The 12,030-nt window shown below is 38.4% G+C and overlaps 1 non-coding gene across 1 annotated transcript; it reads right to left on the reverse strand.

Annotated features, from left to right (window-relative positions):
* Positions 1-5,276: 5,276 nt before the first annotated feature.
* LOC147369622 (U6 spliceosomal RNA) lies at positions 5,277-5,380 on the reverse strand. Its single transcript, XR_015168724.1, has one exon. It is a non-coding gene; the product is annotated as a U6 spliceosomal RNA (small nuclear RNA).
* Positions 5,381-12,030: the final 6,650 nt, after the last annotated feature.

Genomic DNA, 12,030 nt, shown 5'->3' on the forward strand with positions numbered 1-12,030 from the left:
GGTAATGTTGGGTTTAGACCCCAAAACCTAATCTATCTATTGATCTTCACTTGGCATGCATCCCTGGTTATAAAATGTTATAAAAATGTAGATCAAACAAAACTGTGCATGATCTAAGATTATTGGAAGCATCAAATATAATAATTAAGGTAAAAGTGTTTTATTGTTACAATGTCTGAGACCATTAAAATGACAGAAAATTGTCTGTGTGGACCAGGAAACATTCATAATTGTAAGCAGATTCAAGGAATTTAAATTTTTTAATTTGGGGAGAAAAAAAGGTTTCCCTTATCAGCAAGTATTCACTGTTATTTGATATTTTATTAGGTATTTTGGTTATGAAAATGTATAAGGTATTGACTTTGTTCTGTTAGATATACAGCTTTAAAAACAAAAGCAAATTATAACTTAATCATTAAAATAATGTGTCAAATGGGTGAGCAAGTCAGTATGTATATGCTAGAGGAGGTCAGAGGAGGGAGTGTGCTCTGAGGCCAGTTGGAGAAGGGAGGCTCTTTTTACCAGCTGGAACTCTCCTCCACTTGAATTCTGATTGATGCTCTTCCCACATGACAATGTTACATCATAAAATTGAGAAGAAAATGAAGGATCCGCTAATTCCCGTTCCTTATTTCACCAATGTGGAAATTAGGGCTCAGAAACCGCAGATTTTTAGGATGAAGTTGTTTTTGATGATGAAATCAGTTGTTATTTTTCAGTTGCTAAGTCATGTCTGATTCTTTGCAACCCCATGGACTGTAGCCTGTCAGGCTCCTCCACTATCTCACAGATGAAATCAGTGCTCATTTCTAAATGTATGTGGCTTTCAGATCTTTGTATCTTAGCACTTCTTTCCTTTTCTGTAGGCAATTGTTGCCTTGGAAGACCTCAGAAAGAATAAGCTGTCTTATGTTTATGTTTGGAGAAGGCAATGGCAACCCACTCCAGTATTCTTGCCTGGGAAATCCCATGGACAGAGGATCCTGTTTATATTCAGGAAATTTGATTTAGAACTTGAGTTGTTGGCCTCAAATACTTTTTAGAAGAAGGTGCGGTAGAAATAAATTAGCAAGTGCACATAAATAGACATGAGTAGTCCTGGATAAAATGACATTCTTTAAATCTAAGGAAATCCTATATGATGAATCATACTCCATGCATTTCACATTATGATTTGACCTTGGAGAGTTTGGTGGCTATTAAGGACACTGTGATTTAATTCTTAAAAAGAATTGGGTGGGATCTGGAATGGAAGAGGAAGAGAACAGTCATTTATTGGACATCTTTTATTTGCCAATTATTGAGCTAGATTTCATTTAACTTTAATCCTCACATTATTTTGTGAGATCAATGTCATTATTTCTCCTCTTCTGAAGACATGCCATAGAATATACCTGGTATGTGGAGAAGGTTGGCTCTAAAGCATATGTCATGTCCTCTGAATTAGTTTGCTTTATACAGTCTCTAGATTTGGTGGAATATTAGGTTTCCTCATCTGTAAAATGAGAATGTTATTACCTTTCTCATTTATCTCCCACATAGGAACATAAAACAGTTTTATTATTCAATGAACTAAAGATATGAAAATATTTTGAAAAATATTATGCTATTATTTTCAGCAAATCAGTGTGTGATTACAACATGCTGGCGTCAAAAATCTTTTTTTGATTAAAATATAGTTGATTTATGATACTGTATTAGTTTCTGGTGTACAGCAAAGTAATTCAGTTATATATGTATGCTGCTGCTGCTGCTGCTAAGTCACCTCAGTCGTGTCCGACTCTGTGCAACCCCATAGATGGCAGCCTACCAGGCTCCCCCGTCCCTGGGATTCTCCAGGCAAGAACACTGGAGTGGGTTGCCATTTCCTTCTCCAATGCATGAAAGTGAAAAGTGAAAGTGAAGTCGCTCAGTCGTGTCCGACTCTTAGCGACCCCATGGACTGGAGCCTATGAGGCTCCTCCGCCCATGGGATTTTCCAGGCAAGAGTACTGGAGTGGGTTCCCATTGCCTTCTCCATACATGTATAAATATATTATTTTTATATCATTTTCCATTATGGTCTATTACAGGGTATTGAATATAGTTTCAAGTGCTATAGGACTAGTAAGACCTTATTGTTTATCTGTTTTACATAAAGTAGTTTATATTTGCTAATCTTAGACTCCTAATTTGTCCCTCCCCACCCCCTATCCCCTTTGGTAACCATAAGTTTGCTTTCTATGTCTGTGGGTCTATTTGTTTCATAAATAAGTTCATTTGTACAATATTTTAGATTCTACATATAAGTGGCATCATATGGTCATTCTTTATCTGACTTACTGCACTTGGTATAATAATCTCTAGTTGCATCCATGTTGCTGCAAATGGCATTATTTCATTCTTGAGAGTATGTATTGCATTGTTTATATGAATCACACCTTTGTCTATCCTTCAGTTATGAACATTTGGGTTTCCATGTCTTGGCTATTGTAAGTAATGCTGTGAACATTGGGGTCATGTATTTTCTTGAATTACAGTCTTCTCCAAGTATGTCCCTAGGAGTGGGATTTCTGGATCATATGGTAGCTCTGTGTTCGGTTTTTTTTAAGAACCTCTATACTGTTCTCCATAGGCTTCACCCGTTTACGTTCCCACTGTTGGTGTTTCAAATCTGGAAGGCAGCACAATAGCATGGCCTCTGTGGTCACACGTCTCTAGGTTTGAATCCAGTCTGTGCCACTCTCTAGTTTTATGATTTAGGTTAAGATTCTTGGCCTTAGTTTCTAATTTTATAATGGAGAAAAAACAATTCATAGGTCTATTGCTTGCTTGCTTGTGAAGTTGCTCAGTTGTGTCCGACTCTTTGCGACCCCATGGACTGTAGCCTATCAGGATCCTCCGTCCATGGGATTTTCCAGGCAAGAGTACTGGAGTGGATTGCCATGGGGAACATTAAATAAGATGACAGGTGAAAAACATAGTTCTCTAGGAGAACATAGATGTCAGGAGAAGTTTTACCCAAGCTACCTCTAGTAATGGGAACATATTGTGAGGATAACATGTGCCAATAAGAAAGAAGGATAATAGGTGGAAAATGTGGTATACACACACAATGGGATGTTATTCAGCCACAGAAAAGAAGGAAGTCCTATCACATGCTACAACATAGATGAACCTTGATGATGCTATGCTAAGTGAAACAAGACAGACACAGATGGACAAATGTTCCATGATTCCACTTTATCCACAGTAGTCAAACTCATTGAAATGGGAAGTAGAAGGATGGGTTCCAGGGGCTAGGGGGAGGGGTAAATGGGAAGCAGTTGTTTAATCAGTTTCGAGCTTTAGGGATGCAAGATGAAAAATCTTAGAGATCAGCTGTACAGCTTTGTGCTTATAGTTAATACTGTACAGTACACTGAAGCTTTTTAAGAGGGTGAATCTGAAGTTACGTAGTTTCTACTGAAGTTGAATAAAAAAGAAGAAAGAAGGACACTAGGGGAACCCTCAAAAGGCTTTGGTTGAAGACTGAAAGCAGTTCAAATAAATGATCCAACAGGAAAACTGACAGTATACTTAAGGGACCTTCAAAGCTGAGGTACCAGAGTTTTATTTTTTAAGGTTTTGATATTACATTACAATCAATGCATAGTCACCAAGGTAAAATTCAAGTGTGTTGAACTGCTCTAGACATGTTTTGGTGATTAGTAATTTTACAATTTTGAGTTTCATATTTTTTCAAGAGTTCTGTTGATATACAGATATACAGTTCTGTTGCAATACTTAGAACCACTGTCCTGCCTTTACTTCTGGGAACAACAGATTTCCTTTCTGCAGCCCTTCATTAGTTCTTCTGACTTCACTATTATCCTAGCTTTAAGCTACTTTTTTATGTCTTATTTATTTTTTTGTTTGTCAGTATTTTGATTTTCTCCATATTGTACCACTCAAATTCCATCAGGAAAATTTAGCTAAAATAGAGGGTTATTTAGCTAAAATAGCATCCATTGCCTCTCTTATTCAGAGCCAAGTATTCTCAACCTATGGATTGACTGCCCTGGGACCATATGTCCACTTTGTCCAGTCGGTGCCCTTGTCGTCCCATACTCAAAAAATGGCCTAGGGCTGCTTTTTCCTCAGATGAATTGGGCAGGGCAGTTTCCTCATAGACAGGTAATGCATCATGGAAGACAAAATTACTATTATTGTTATTATTTGAAATTAGAAGACATTTGGTCTAGTCTCTCTGTGGCATAAATGAATAATCTTTGTTCTGAGAGGACGATGTAACTTGTCCAAGGCCAGATGACTTGTAATTAGTCAATGTTCCAACATTTCTCCTAAAGCAGGTATGTTTGGCATGGTAATCAGCATTGTTAAGGGAAATTATCACATGGCAACACTTTTTCTTAGCACCACCAATCTGTTATGGCATTTGCCACAGTAATTGTTATCATGACTGAATATTGGGATAGATAGATAGAAAGAGGTAAAGATAGAATACAGAGATCTCAGTTGGTAAAGAATCTGACTGTAATGTAGGAGACCCCGGTTTGATTCCTGGGTTGGGAAAATCCTGTGGAGAAGGGATAGGCTACCCACTCCAGTATTCTTGGGATTCCCTTGTGACAGCTGGTAAAGACTCTACCTGCAATGCGGGAGACCTGGGTTTGAACCCTAGTTTGGGAAGAACCCCTGGGGAAGGGAAAGGTGACCAACTCCAGTATTCTGGCCTGGAAAATTCCGTGGACTGTATACTCCATGGGGTCCCAAAGACTTGGACACAACTGAGTGACTTTCACTTCTCTTAAATATATTTTAAAACCACAGCTTGTAATATTATTTTCAAACAACTTTGATAATTTTTCATTTTACTTTTTTTCCAAATATTACTCATAAAACTTAGCTCATTTCCAGTAAAATATCTTTTTCAAGTCCACTTCAAATGTCATTTGTTCTAACTTTGGCCAAGTATTAAAATAATATTTCCTTATTGATTATGTGTAAGTGAGAACAGTTTCCATTTATGATAGTCCCTAACTTATAAAGGTATATCATATTGCTCTTCAATTTGGCATGCCAAAAGTTGTCCATACTCAGCAAATATTTAAAGCAGAATAAGTAACAAAGATGTTTCTTTTAATAGAGCATTAATCTGGTATTCAGACTTCCTATAAAATATTTGATACTAAAAAATATCAGGTAGAAGAAGCCATGGGAGATAAAGCTGAATGAGTCCTGAGATCCAGGTATCGCGTCCTTTACATTGTGGTCCCAATATCCTTTTCTTGCTTTTTTATATGGAACTCCTGACTAATTTGCATGTCATCCTTGCACAGGGGCCATGCTAATCTCTGTATCATTCCAATTTTAGTATATGTGCTGCCGAAGTGAGCACCTAATATCTTTTCTAATTGTATTTGTTGTTATTTCATTCACCTTTTGTTACAGTCAAATTAAACTCTGTGATATCACTGTTCCTCCAGATATACATATCCTGAGTCTTACCCCACATATCTCTATGTTGACACCATTTCTCAAGGTTCATTTCATTTCTCAAGGCTTTTTTTTTTCCAGATTTCATGTCTCTTATAAACTTTTTCTTCATATTTCAGCTGATAGTACAATTTTTCATTCTAAATTCCCATGCCATTATATTGTTTGGCAATTAACACTTTTTATTTCAAAATAGAGCTACATTGGGCATACGCCTTGCCTACCCTATTATAAGATCCTCGAAGGCAAGACTTGTATCTGATTCATCTTCAGTAACTTCCACCAACTTTGAAATTGATGTTCAGTAATGACTCAGCAAATCAGTGAATGAATAGTTTCACTATGTGTGCTGCTGAAGCAAGTACAGTGAAAGAACAGTTTTGATATAATGGGAAATGAGAAGACATCTTTAAAAATGAAGAGAAGGGATGGCTAATCTGAATCATGCATTCAATGAAGAAAAATACAGTTCTTCATAACAGGAGTATTTAGCATACCTCTGAGCAACTGAGATAAAGGAGGAAAATAGGGAGAAAAGTACACACTTGACATTGTTGTGATTTTCAAACAGTTTATATCTTTTTCTTCTTTCATTTTGATCAATAAAGTATATAAGTCTTGGCAGGTACCCCCATCCTAAATGCTAGATGTGTACAAATGATTTGAAAAGTTATGATCTTTGTACTTGGCTGCCTGATGTGAAGAGCTGACTCATTGGAAAAGACTCTGGTGCCAGGAAAGACTGTGGACAAGAGGAGAAGGGAGCAACAGAGGATGAGATGGTTGGATGGCATCACTGACTCGATGGATAAGAGTTTCAGCAAGTCTGGGAGATAGTGAAGGACAAAGAACCCTGGTGTGCTGCTGTTCATGGGGTTGCAGAGTTAGACAGGACTTAATGACTGAACAACTGTACTTGTAATGTAGGGGGAGGCTAGGTGAAGTGTACTAGTCCTCCCATCTCTGTTTGGAAACAAAACACTTTTATTTATTATGTATGTTATGGTTATATTCAGGCTTCTCTGTTGACTCAGACAGTAAAGAATTTACCTGCAGTTTACCTGCAGGAGACCCGGGTTGAATCCCTGAATTCAGAAGATTCCCTGGAGAAGGGACTAGCAACCCACTCCAATATTCTTGCCTGGAGAATTCCATGGACAGAGGAGTCAGGCGGACTGCAGTCCATGGGGTTGCAGTGAGTCAGACACGACTGACTAACATTTTCACTTTTTCACTTGCATCGTTATATTCAAGATTATATTTGAACAAATTCTGTTGTTTAAACATTGAATTACATATAGCAAAGACAGAAATGTTGCCACCTCCAAAGTAAGAACAGAAAACACTTAGGAAAATTCTGAAGAAGCAGAAAGAATGGAAGTGAGGAAAGCATCCTTTGGAATGCAAATATAAGGTAAACCATGGCTTTAACAGTGAAAAGGATCAGAAATACAAATAAACCTCTGTATGTGACCAGCTGTGAATCCCTAGGTAAGTAACTTGGTGAAGTTTCATCAAAGGTGAAAAGTCACTCATGAAAGATCCTTGGAAGGAAAGGATCTTGACATTAGATCTACAAGAAGTTCAGCTCTGGAGATGCTTTTGAAAAAGTAATGATTGGAAAGCTTGGAGGAAACAGAAGACCTAAGTAAAATGTCCAGTATTCTATATGTTTTTTAATGGTTCTTTCTCTCAAAAATGTGTTATTGATGGATTTAAGATTTGTTCATATATTCTGTACTCAGGGGAGGATTTTATTTTTAAAATCAGAAATAAGAAATTGGCCAATCCTGTAAAACATTCAAAAATAAGTATCACTTGACTTTTCTATCAGTATATTATACTCCCTGTGGAATATAGCCAAATTCCTTGTTCTAGAATCAACTGTATAATCACCAAGATAATCAATGAAGCTTTGTAGTTAGTTCTGGTTAATAGCTCTAGAGTATAGTCTCTGAACATCTCTATTGGCATTTTAGATTGGATAATTCTTTGTTTGGGTGGGGAGAGTTGTGCCTTTCAGAATGTTTAACAGCATTCCCAGTCACTTTCTGATAGGGGCCATAGAATATCCCAAATTGTGATAAACAAAAACACCTCCATACATTGCTAAGTGTCCCCCGGGGGGCAAAACTGCCTCTACTTAAATTAAAACTATTTAAAATGTAAATGAGCAGTCAAATCCCATTATGAGTCTGAGTTTATTCCCTGACATACAGGGTGTTGAATAGTCAATCCTCAAATCAGGCAATGAATGAGTGAGTGAAAAAGTTGTGATTGGGAAAAATTACATGAAGCTAGGAGTCAGGAGAAGTGAAATGAGGTTTCAGCTCTCCTAGTCTCTAGCTATTTGTCCTTGAATCTATGGCTTCCCCTTACTGATAAAATGAAGATATTTTAATATAGTAGAATATACTATGACCCATTCCTGCTCAAAGACTATGACACATTTGTGACTATTCATAAATTTATATATCAATACACCTAGTTCTTTGGGTATTGAACTCTTGCAAAGACTGGAGACTCAAGAGGGCTGTGTGTTTTCTTGTTAGGATCTGACCTGAAAGGTTTTCAGTATTTTTTCCTTTGGTGAGAGGATTCACCTCATATCTACTCTCACTGTTTACTTCCATGAGAAATGAAAGGAAAAACTGAACTCTGACAAAGGCATTTATTTGGCCCTAAGATGATATTAATTTTTTCCACCCCTGGAGAAGAGGCCTGGGGCCAAGCTGTTTGGGTTATGCAAGCACCTTCTGCTGAGCTCAGAAGCCTAGGCCAAGTGGGCAAGGAATCAAGAGTGAACTTCCATGGGAATTACAGTGCCCATTTCTCTCCTCTTGCCTCCCTTCCCAGAAAACCAACGTCAGAGGATGTTCTTCATTTCCGCCCTAAGTAGGCTGCCATTTTCCCATTGCATCACAAGTCAAAGATGAGAGATTATTTTGACTCCCAAGAGTTGTTTTCAGAGCACACCAGTTAATTAGGTGACAAGACAACAGGGTGGAGTGATACTTTATTATTCTGGATGTCTCCACACCCACAATGGATTTGGCCTGGTGCCGCAGCCAGTCACCCTCACAGCAGTGGCATCTTACAATGCAACCTCGCCCAGATGACAACAAATTGTATTTTTTAAGGACTAACTTTAATTTAAAAATTGCATATAGTCATTCATCTAGAGGGAAAAAAAAAAAAAAAAATTGTGTCAGAGCTTCCCTCTCTTCTTCTCCAAACCTCACATACTTGTTTGAGATTTTGAAATGTGACAAGCTAGACTTGTAGGTGAATATATAATACCTGATAAAGACAGGAGCTGAGGCACACAATACCAGTCTTCACCAAGAAGAGTGACTGGCTTCTTCCTAACACCTTATAGCTCAGAAATTCCTTCCTTTTATATTGTTTAATTATATCTTCATTCAGGTTCACTTTTGTATTTTTTTTAAAAAAACTTTTAATTTTATATTGCAATATAGTTTCAGGTGGACAGCAAAGGGACTCAGCCATATATATACATGTATTAGGGCTCACTCTTGATAGTGTACATTCTATGGGTTTGGACAAATGTATAAAATGTATAATGCCTATTTCCACCATTATAGGATTATACAGAGTATTTTCAGTATCTTAAATATCCTCTGTGAAGCAATACACTTCATTAGTACAGTTTAATTGGTCTACCTTCTTTTTGTTCCCTTTTTTCATTTCCCAGTATGCCTCACCTCATTAGTAATTTAGGAATTTAATCTCCCTCACTTTGGGTAAAAGTGAGGACTGGAATTAAAAGGCTTCCTAATTCCATATCAAACACTATTTTGACTTTATTCATGAACTTGCAAATGAGCTAAAGGCGTAAGAGACTGGTAACAGAAAGAAAAGGCATTCCCTCCAGTCTCATTCCCTGCTGAATAATAAGCCACTTCCTCTCTTTTCAACAGGTGAAGTATTTGAAAATTTATGGGCTTAGAGTGAGCTGTTTGATTTTCTGAACTATTTGAAAAGGTATCGCTTCTTGATGACTCAGAAGACCTGTCAGTCTGTCCAGCATTTGTGGCTATTGTTCCATGAGAGCAACCCAGTTCCTTACAAAACTATACCAGCTGGAGTACAATAAGTTGTCCAAAGCAAGGGGTACCAAGAAGGAAATAACTCCCCTCACCTGGAGTCTATTAGTTCAGTTCAGTTCAGTCACTCAGTCTTGTCCAACTCTTTGCGACCCCATGAATCACAGCACGCCAGGCTTCCCTGTCCATCACCAACTCCCGGAGTTCACTCAAACTCATGTCCATCAAGTCGGTGATGCCATCCAGCCATCTCATCCTCTGTCGTCCCCTTCTCCTCCTGCCCCCAATCCCTCCAGCATCAGGGTCTTTTCCAATGAGTCAACTCTTTGCATACGGTGGCCAAAGTATTGGAGTTTCAGCTTTAGCATCAGTCCTTCCAATGAACACCAAGGACTAATCTCCTTTAGGATGGACTGTTTGGACCTCCTTGCTGTCCAAGGGACTCTCAAGAGTCTTCTCCAACACCACAGTTCAAAAGCATCAATTCTTTAGCTCTCAGCTTTCTTCACAGTCCAACTCTCACATCCATACATGACCACAGGAAAAACCATAGCCTTGACTAGACAGACCTTTGTTGGCAAAATAATGTCTCTGCTTTTAAATATGCTATCTAGGTTGGTCATAACTTTCCTTCCAAGGAGTAAGCGTCTTTTAATTTCATGGCTGCAGTCACCATCTGCAGTGATTTTGGAGCCCCCAAAATAAAGTCTGCCACGGTTTATCCATCTATTTCCCATGAAGTGATGGGACCAGATGCCATGATCTTCGTTTTCTGAATGTTGAGCTTTAAGCCAACTTTTTCACTCTCCTCTTTCACTTTCATCAACAGGCTTTTTAATTACTCTTCACTTTCTGCCATAAGGGTAGTGTCATCTGCATATCTGAGATTATTGATATTTCTCCTGGCAATCTTGATTCCAGCTTGTGCTTCTTCCAGCCCAGGGTTTCTCATGATGTACTCTGCATAGAAGTTAAATAAGAAGGGTGACAATATACAGCCTTGACGTACTCCTTTTCCTATTTGGAACCAGTCTGTTGTTTCATGTCCAGTTCTAACTGTTGCTTCCTGACCTGCATACAGGTTTCTCAAGAGGCAGGTCAGGTGTTCTGGTATTCACATCTCTTTCAGAATTTTCCACAGTTTATTGTGATCCACACAGTCAAAGGCTTTGGCATAGTCAATAAAGCAAAAATAGATATTCTTCTGGAACTCTCTTGCTTTTTCGATGATCCGTCAGATGTTGGCAATTTAATCTCTGGCTCCTCTGCCTTTTCTAAAACCAGCTTGAACATCTGAGAGTTCATGGTTCACATATTACTGAAGCCTGGCTTGGAGAATTTTGAGCATTACTTTACTAGTGTGTGAGATGAGTGCAATTGTGCAGTAGTTTGAGCATTCTTTGGCATTGCCTTTCTTTGGGATTGGAATGAAAACTGACCTTTTCCAGTCCTGTGGCCACTGCTGAATTTTCCAAATTTGCTGGCATATTGAGTGCAACACTTTCACAGCATCATCTTTCAGGTTGAAATAGCTCAACTTGAATTCCATCACCTCCACTAACTTTGTTCATAATGATGCTTTCTAAGGCCCACTTGACCTCACATTCCAGGATGTCTGGCTCTAGGTCAGTGATCACACCATCGTGATTATCTGGGTTGTGAAGCTCTTTTTTGTATAGTTCTCCTGTGTATTCTTGCCACCTCTTCTTAATATCTTCTGCTTCTGTTAGGTCCCTACCATTTCTGTCCTTGATTGAGCCCATCTTTACATAAAATGTTCCCTTGGTATCTCTAATTTTCTTGAAGAGATCTCTAATCTTTCCCATTCTGTTGTTTTCCTCTATTTCTTTGCATTGATTGCTGAGGAAGGCTTTCTTATCTCTCTTTGCTATTCTTTGGAACTCTGCATTCAGATGCTTATATCTTTCCTTTTTTCCTTTGCTTTTCACTTCTCTTCTTTTCACAGAAGCAGAGTCTATTAGGTGTGCACCTAAAATTAAGCACTGGTTTTTAGCACTTCCTACAAAATATTTCAACAGTTTAAAAGACCCAGAAGTGGATTTCCCAGTTGTGGTCTCTAATTCAATGTAGTCAGCAGCCTAATGAGAAAATCTTTCTAACAACAGATAGCACTGGGCACTCTCCATAGTCCAGGTACCATCTAAAGACTTTACATGAAATACCTCATGTAATCCTCATGGCAATCATATAACACTTCTCAGGTTAGTCGTTAAGAAATTGAGACAGAGAGTTTAGGAAAAATGTCCCTGGTCACACAGCCAAAAAGTCAGTTTTTGAATTCAGATAGCATTGCTCCAGGAGAAGGCAATGGCACCCCACTCCAGTACTCTCGCCTGGAAAATCCCATGTATGGAGGAACCTGGTAGGCTGCAGTCCATGGGGTCGCTAAGAATCCAACATGACTGAGCGACTTAACTTTCACTCTTCACTTTCATGCATTGGAGAAGGAAATGGCAACCCACTC

This window comes from Bos grunniens, chromosome 7 (genome assembly GCF_055505025.1).
Source record: "Bos grunniens cultivar Pamir isolate PY7600 chromosome 7, Bosgru_T2T1.0, whole genome shotgun sequence".
Classification (NCBI taxonomy): Eukaryota; Metazoa; Chordata; class Mammalia; order Artiodactyla; family Bovidae; genus Bos; species Bos grunniens.